This window comes from Dasypus novemcinctus, chromosome 2, assembly GCF_030445035.2.
Source record: "Dasypus novemcinctus isolate mDasNov1 chromosome 2, mDasNov1.1.hap2, whole genome shotgun sequence".
NCBI classification, from domain to species: Eukaryota; Metazoa; Chordata; class Mammalia; order Cingulata; family Dasypodidae; genus Dasypus; species Dasypus novemcinctus.
This window is the reverse complement of record NC_080674.1, coordinates 115,025,229-115,033,509: the sequence shown is the minus strand read 5'-3', so window position 1 is coordinate 115,033,509 and position 8,281 is coordinate 115,025,229. Positions and strand designations below refer to the sequence as shown.

At 39.3% G+C, this 8,281-nt stretch overlaps 1 pseudogene; it reads left to right on the top strand.

Annotated features, from left to right (window-relative positions):
• Positions 1-6,159: 6,159 nt before the first annotated feature.
• On the top strand, positions 6,160-7,441 carry LOC101439084 (heterogeneous nuclear ribonucleoprotein H-like; annotated as a pseudogene).
• The last annotated feature ends 840 nt before the right edge of the window (positions 7,442-8,281 follow it).

Sequence of the window (8,281 nt, the reverse complement as noted above, 5' to 3'; positions counted from 1 at the left end):
AGCTACTCTAATTCAACTGAAATGTGATCATGTGAACCAAGAGAATTATCATTAAGCACTGATAACAGGATAGTCAACTTTTCCAGAAGAGGTAGGAGAATGAGCACGGGTACAGACAGAGACTCTCCAAGGTTGCATTTTTGTAGCATGCCACGCCACAAGGTTTAGTTAGCAATGGTGGGAAGGCGATTTTTCCTTGGGACCCTAGAGTAATTCATATGTAAATGTGCCCTGCCAAGAACTCCATTCATTTAAACTATTAGGTCTGACCAGATAGCAAAACTTTGTGTTGTAAATCTAATTACTACACCGTCTTTTAAATGAATGGAAGTGCACAATGAATGATGCCAATAGCAGATGCAACATGACTGAAGAGCTGCATTTCCCAGAATGTTGTTTTGACTAAAAGTTCAATGTTCCCTCTTTAATCAGAAAACTGACCCACCAGATAAATGTGTTAGCTTTCAACATGACCCTGCATTGATTAAATTTGCCCAAACCCAGGGAATTAAATGGAAGGAAAGGAGAAGATTGGTTTTACTTTGTTTTCACCTGAAGTGCCTTATTTGTTAGGATTATTCCAAATGAAAATTTACACATTACAGTTTAAACTTTATCTAAAATACAAAAAGTATATTTGTAGTCAAAATGTAGTTCTTGGGTTGCCAATGGCTTACATTCATTAGATCAGTAATTGTTAGTTGCTGTGTAATATATCAGGTAATGACTGGTAAATAAGATAATGTGAGTGAAATAGAACTGATTATTTAATTATAGACAGTTTAAATCATTAAATGTAGGAACTGCCTTTATATATACATTAGATTCTAAGAAAGCTGTGTATACTAGGGATGGCTATTAAAACAAAACCAAAGAAATTTCAAAGTTAAGGGAATTGAGACATATAACTTTTAAGAGGCTTTTTTTCAGAGTCATATCACTAGTTAATAAATCAGGCAGGACTAGGACCTAGTCTTCTAGCTCCTAGGACAAAGGGTTTACCCATGGAATGCACATCCAATAAATGTTTGAATGAATCATTGCCACTCAATGCTTCTCGAATGAACTCTTTCCATGCCATTTGGGAATTAAATCTTATTCTCCCAAAAAATAAGCAGAAATTACTACCTATACTAAAGTTAGATAGATAGATGAGAGAGAGAGAGAAAGAAAGAGAGAGAGAGAGAGAATTGATAAAGAGAGAATAAGTATGAGAGAGGGAGAGAAAGCAATTCCACAGTTCCAAAATTTGGTAACTATAGCAATCATTTTTCTACTAGGGGATATTTTTGTTATCCCTTTCAAAGTTTCTGGATATTTAGAAGCAAATACTCTGGATAGGAATAATATATAAGTGGCATCTAGCCAAATGTCTTTGGCAAATATTCCAATTATCCAATCACATTTTCCCATTGACAATTGAGTTTCAAAGGAAAAATTATGTGTGGATCTTTCCCTTGCTTCCTAATAGGAATTTTGTATGTCTCTCTCTACATGATCCCTTTAGGGAAGAAAATTATACATCAAGGAAGGGACAGTAGTAAACAAAGACAACAGACCCTGGCTTTTCATAGATTCAGATCATTTTATGATGAAAGAACAAGAATAGGGAGACCATCTAGCCCAGGGCTTTTCAATCGTTCCTCCCTCCCTCATTCTGTCCCTTCCTGCCTTCCTGCCTTCCTGCCTTCCTTCCATTTTTCCTTCCTTTCTTCCCTTCTTTTGCAAGCAGCAGATCATATTTTAAAAGCAAGTTGAAATTGTAGTTATCAATCCTGAAACCCACTAGCAATTAAATGAGTGGCTTTCCTAACATTAAGGAGGCCACACCCTGCTGAGTAACAAAGGAGTCAATTCTTAGATTTAGGGTTTGGGAATTCATGGCAAAGTTAAGTTAATAGCTTAAAAGACAAAGTTTTCTATTTCAAGTGTCAGGATTTGAAAGAAAAAAGCATTTATCAAAATGGAAGTTCTGATAAAAACAAGAGCATTAATTTTATATCATATACAATAAGGTTAGAAAGAATTCCAGATTGAGTAGAAGCCATTTTCCACTCTTAAATTAAAAGCGTCAAATTTCAACCAACTGAGAGGAGAAATGGTCAGTGAAGGGAATAGAGGTAGAATGAGCTGCTGGTGAGGGTCTTCACAAAAGGAACTTAGACAGGATTGGGGGTCAGCAGGGTCAGAGAGCAGGAGAGAAATGTGCTCCACTTCTTAAACCTGCACAAGGGGTAACAGAAAGTCTCACAGAGAAGTCCCACACTTTAGCATGGGGCCACAGCTGTGGCTAGAAATGGCAGCAGGTCAGGTGTAGGGAGAGAGGATCTGAAAGAGCCCTACCCTGAGGCGCCACCGTTCCAGAGGAGTTAGAGAGCATGCTTGAAAATTTCCAGTGTCCCCAAACTGGGCATGCATGTGGCTGAGGGAGGGCCAGCGAACTAGAAGAAGTGTAGCTACAATGTGATGAGGACATGCCACTGCATGTGCTGAGAGGACCATGTGCTGGTGCTTGTGGGAACTCAGGACAAGAGCAGCAGAGAGGAGCACATGGCCGCAAACAATAATAGTACAGGGACATCCACTTTCCCTCAGACCACAGAAAGGAGATTCAAAGTTGAAGAAAAGGAGTAGAAAGAAACAGAACCTTGAAATCCCTAAATCCCTAAGTATAAATTCATAATTGACTGAGAGCATGTAGGATAAAGCTTAAGCTCTGTTATAGAAAATGAAGTTTGCACATTTGAGTTTATTGCCTTTCAAATTTATGTATGCCACAACCAGTATATAAAAGTGGATCTACTTTGGTGTTAATAGAATAGAGGACATAAATAGAGGACCTATAACCCCATCAGCTAAACCTCAATGACATTTTCTAGAGCAGCATTTCTCAATCTGGGCACCATTGCCATTTTGAACTGCATAATTATTTGTGGTAGGGAATGACTTTGTGCATTTTAGGATGTTTAATTGCATCCATGGTGTCTACCCACTTGATGCCAGTGGAACTCATCCCAGACAGTTCCTAAAGTCCTCTGGGAAAGCAAAATTGCCCAGTTGAGACCCTTGGACAACTCTGAGGAAGAGACCATAAAACTCCATTGTGGACAGGTTATAGATAACAGATGCATCTACCTTCTAATTCACAAATATGAAATTGAAGCCAGAGTAAGTAAATTTATTTGCCTTCTGCCTCACTATGAATGAAGAATAGAGCCAGGATTATAACCCAGATTTCTAGTGAACAAATTATGTGCCATATTTACCTACAATTTAAAATATCTCATAAAACTAGCAGAGAATCTGGCATATAGTAGCACCTTCTAAGTATTTATTAATGAATGAATGAACAAAAGAATGGTTTAGCCAGGCAGGCCATGCCATATTATTGGCCATTTTGGGAACAAGGAGAAACCTGTCCAAACCTCCTGTCTTAGTTTGCCAGGGCTCCTATAGCCAAAACAACAGAGTGGTTGGTTTAAACAACAGGTATTTATTGTCTCCGTTTTGGAAGCTGGAAGTCCAAAATCAAGGAGTCAGCAAAATCATGCTTTCTCTAAAGTCTGTAGCATTCTGATGATGGCTTATCTCAACACATGGCCCTCTGTCTCCTGTCTATTACTCCAGATTGTGTTCAAATTTTCTCTGTTTTCTCTGCTTATAAGGACTTCAGTCATATTGGATTAGGGCCCACACTGACTCAGTTTGGCTTCACCTTCAAACACTTTCAAAGGTCCTATTTGCAAATGGGTCCACATCCATAGGACCTGAGGTTGAAGACTTGAGCTTGTCTTTGTGGCGAACATGATTCAATCCATAACACTTCCCAGCTAGTGGCAAATTCACTTCTAGATATCACACCATGCCTTTCAGTGCTGATTCTAATACCCATCTACACCTCTATGAATCCAAAGTAAATGTGGCAATATATTACTAGTCAATTTTTGACTCAATGCTGATAGACCTGTTATATTTTAAGACCTCAATGATGGTGAACATAGACTGATATTTTGTATTTCCCAGGGCTTATGGATGATGTTGTTCTAGCAGCCATATGGACCACCAGTCTTCCATCTATAACATAAAGCTCTTTTCAAATCCATTATCTGAACTGCACTCCTTGAATCTTACTCAAATGTGTCCATGTACTATTCACTGGTTATTTTCCAATGTGCTGTCATGTTTCTCCCATAAAATCACAGGTGCCTTTAAAACTGATAATAGTATTTTTGGGTTCTTTCACATTTTCCATCAGGCTTACCTAGCTCAGTTCTAGGCGCAAAATAGCAATGTCCCAATTTGGAAACTGCTAATCACAATTCTGTAGAAGTTTCTTTGTGATGTGTTCAGAAACTTAATGACCTAAGGGCCATTTCTGCCTGCCACACATAGGACAAAAGTTGTGATTCTATTTCCTGTCTTTATTATTAATGGGTAGTTGGATGGCACATTATTTTTATCAGAAGTCAGTGGCAACTTGCCGATTTGTGTTACTAACAGAGATAAATGTCAAGCAGAGGTAACAAACTGGCTGACAGCCCACCAAATGCAGCCAGAGGGTAATTTCTGTTTGGCCATTTTTCAAATAGCAGTATAGCTAAGCTTAGTTTATGTTCAGTCAATACAAGCATCTTAAGGCCAAGTTCACTACCGTGGGTTGTACTACCAGCATTTGAGTATATGACCCCTGGTGGACAATCTAAAGAAATCAAAATGAGTGAGCAACATGAGGCCAACGAGAGGTCATTTAGATGTAGAGGGAACCAGGTGCGATAGCTCTGGCCTGCACAGGGATGGCCATTGTTCATCTCTCTGGGTTCTTCAGAGAACACCCTCCTGCTGGTGAGAAGACGGGACTGTAAACCTGAGACAGGTTGAGAGTGTGAATTAAATGTGTCCTCTGTCATCCGATGCAACCAGACTCAGGACAGCTTGGGCTCCGTCAGGTGTGGCATATGGATAAACATAGGATGGCTTGGGGTAGCAGTGCAGGAGGAGGGTGCACAGTTATACAACTCAGAATGTAATCATTACACAAATGTAATGTAACATTTGTGTAATAAGAGATGACCCCAGCAGTGGCCGTTAAAGTAGTATAAGTATGTGCATTTTGGGGACAGGATGCCTGTGTCAAAACCTTGGCTCCATCACTAACTAGCTTTGTGACTTTGGGTCAGATATTCAACTTTTCTGTGCTCCTGTTTCCTTACATGAAAAATGGAAATAATAAAGTTTCTACTTAAAAAGGGTTATTGCAAATACTAAATGAATTAATACTTATAAATTAATTAATACATGAAAAACTTTTGGACACATCCGGTACAAATATTTCTTTCCTTAATACTAGATTTTTATCATCATCATCATCATCACCACCACCACCATCACCACTACCACAGAGGCTATTGGAAGAAGTTTGTTAAAATTTCAAGGACTAGAGAAGTCACTTAGTAACCAAACAATTAAATATGCAGGCTTAGAGTGCAAATGATTTAAAATTTTAATTTATTTCATTTGAAGGCAGTCGTAGAGCCATCCATCAATCAACATAATCACAATATAAGAATGATTTATAAATAGTTCTAAAATCTACTTTTCATACTCAAAAAAGATGGCAGAAATTCATGAAAAGTCTTTATTATTCCTAAGTTTCTTTGTTACCTCCAACTCAACTTGTGACTTAAAGATCTCAGGAGACAATTTGTCACAACAAAATACCTAAAACTAGCCCTAGGCTTACCTACTTTGGTGTCTCTACAAGTCCTCTGAGATGCAATAACTATTATTTTCTTATGTATTTTCAGAAAGAGGTCAAGCATACCCAAGGACAAAACTGACTGCAACCATCAAAAACAAATGATTAAAATATGAGTATTCCCAGCCTTCCCTCTCCCTTCCTGTTAAAGAAATTTTTTTTTCCCATGAAGAATCTTGATCTCATCTTTCTTCAAAGCAGGGGAGCAAGGATGATTCATGGGATTTAATGTTGCAGCACTCCAGCAATGATTGGAAGAGAGACTGGAAAAAAATTGGAGGATTTGCATCAGAAAATATATGCTCCTAATTTTTAAAAAGGGGGAAGGAGATTGAGATTTTCTTCTCAGCCATGCCACCTTAAATATCCTATCTCTTTCAAAGACAGGAGGACTCTAAGAGACGATGATGCTGGGCACTGAAGGCTCAGAGGGGTTCATGGTGAAAGTCTGGACTTGCCCTTATCCTGCTGAATGAATGAGATACAATGTTTTTTTTCTGATGCAAAATTCAAAATGGGTCTCAAGGCTCATTTCATCTATACCAGAGAAGGCAGACGAAGTGGTAAGACTTTTGTTGAACTTGAATCAGAAGATGAAGTCAAATTGACCCTGAAAAAAGGCAGATAAACTGTGGAATACAGGCATGTTGAAGAGTTCAAGTCAAACAGTGTTGAAATGGATTGGGTGTTGAAGTGTACTGGTCCAAACAGTCCTGATACGGCCAATGATGGCTTTGTATGTCTTAAAGGACTTCTCTTTGGATGTAGCAAGGAAAAAATTGTTCCATTCTTCTCAGGATTGGAAATGGTGCCAAATGGGATAACATTGCCAGTGGACTTCCTGCAGAGGAGTACAGGGAGGCCTTCATGAAGTTTGCTTCATAGGAATTAGTTGAAATACTCTAAAGAAACACAAGGAAAGAATAGGGCACATGTATATTGAAATCTTTAAGAACAGTCATGCTAAAATTAGAACTCACTATGATCCTCCAAGAAATCTCATGGCTATGCAGTGGCCAGGTCCCTATGACAGACCTTGGGCTGACAGAGGATATAACAGTATTGCCAGGAGAGCTGGCTTTGAAGGAGTGAGACATGGTGCTTATGGTGGAGGATGTGGAGGCTATGATGATTATAATGGCTGCAATGATGACTATGAATTTGGGTCAAGTAGATTTGGAAGAAACCTCAATTACTGTTTTTCAGGAATGTCTGATCACAGATACAGCAATGTTGGCTTTACTCTCCATAGCACAAACAGGGCATTGTTTATACATGTGGGGATTACCTTAGAGAGTTACCAAGAATGACATTTACCCTTTTTTTTTTTTTGTTACCACTCAATCCTGTGAGAGCACACATTGGAATTTGTCCTGATGGCAAAGTTACTGTTAAGGCAGATGTTGAGTTTGCTGTTCATGAAGATGCTTGTCAAAAGACAAATCAATTGTGCAACATAGATATGTAGAGTTCTTCTTGAATTCTACAGCAGGAGCAAGCCATGGTGCTTGTGATAGGCAAATGTTGCAAGACATGGGCTTGTCAAACCAGTGCAGTGATGGTGGCCTAGCTAATCAGCAACTGAGTAGTGGTTATAGAGGTGACTATGGAGGTCAGAGCAACACGAGTGGATCTGACCAAGTTGTACAAGAAAACTTTACTGATTTTCAATTGAACATTGCATAGGTAGCCAAAGAACAATGAACAGCAGCTACTACAATGGTGGAAGGTAAGCATCTATGGAAGTGAATGGAATGGATGTAGAGCATGTCCAGTATGAATGATGGATGGGGAGTGTAATTGATCCTGATCACTGACTCTTGGTCAACAATTTTTAAAGAAAAAAACAAAAGCTTAACAGTTTTACAATACAAGCTTATGATTTATGCTTATTCTAAGTGGAAATCAGGATTGTTTTAAAGACTTCAGGTTCAGGGAAGCAGACTTGACCCAGTGGTTAGGGCATCCGACTACCACATGGGAGGTCCATGGTTCAAACCCCGGGCCTCCTTGACCTGTGTGGAGCTGGCCCGTGCGCAGTGCTGATGCATGCAAGGAGTGCCCTGCCACACAGGGGTGTCCCCGCATAGGGGAGCCCCATGTGCAAGGAGTGCACCCCGTAAGGAGAACCGCCCAGCGCGAAAGAAAGTGCAGCCTGCCCAGGAATGGCGCCACACACACACGGAGAGCTGACACAACAAGATGACACAACAAAAAGAAACACAGATTCCTGTGCCACTGACAACAACAGAAGTGGACAAAGAACACGCAGCAAATAGACACAGAGAACAGACAACCGGGGTGGGGGGAGGGAAGAGAAATTAATAAATAAATCTTTTAAAAAAATAAAAAAATAAAGACTCAGGTTCAGTATTTTTTACACAAAACATCCATCTTATACGTAGCAATGAAGTTTGAGTAAACTGTAACTGTTGAACAATTTTCAGCTTTTCCCAAGTTAGTTATATTGTAGGGTGTTCGAAAGCAGTAAGCATATTTAGTTTAAGGCAGTTTGAGTATGCTGAA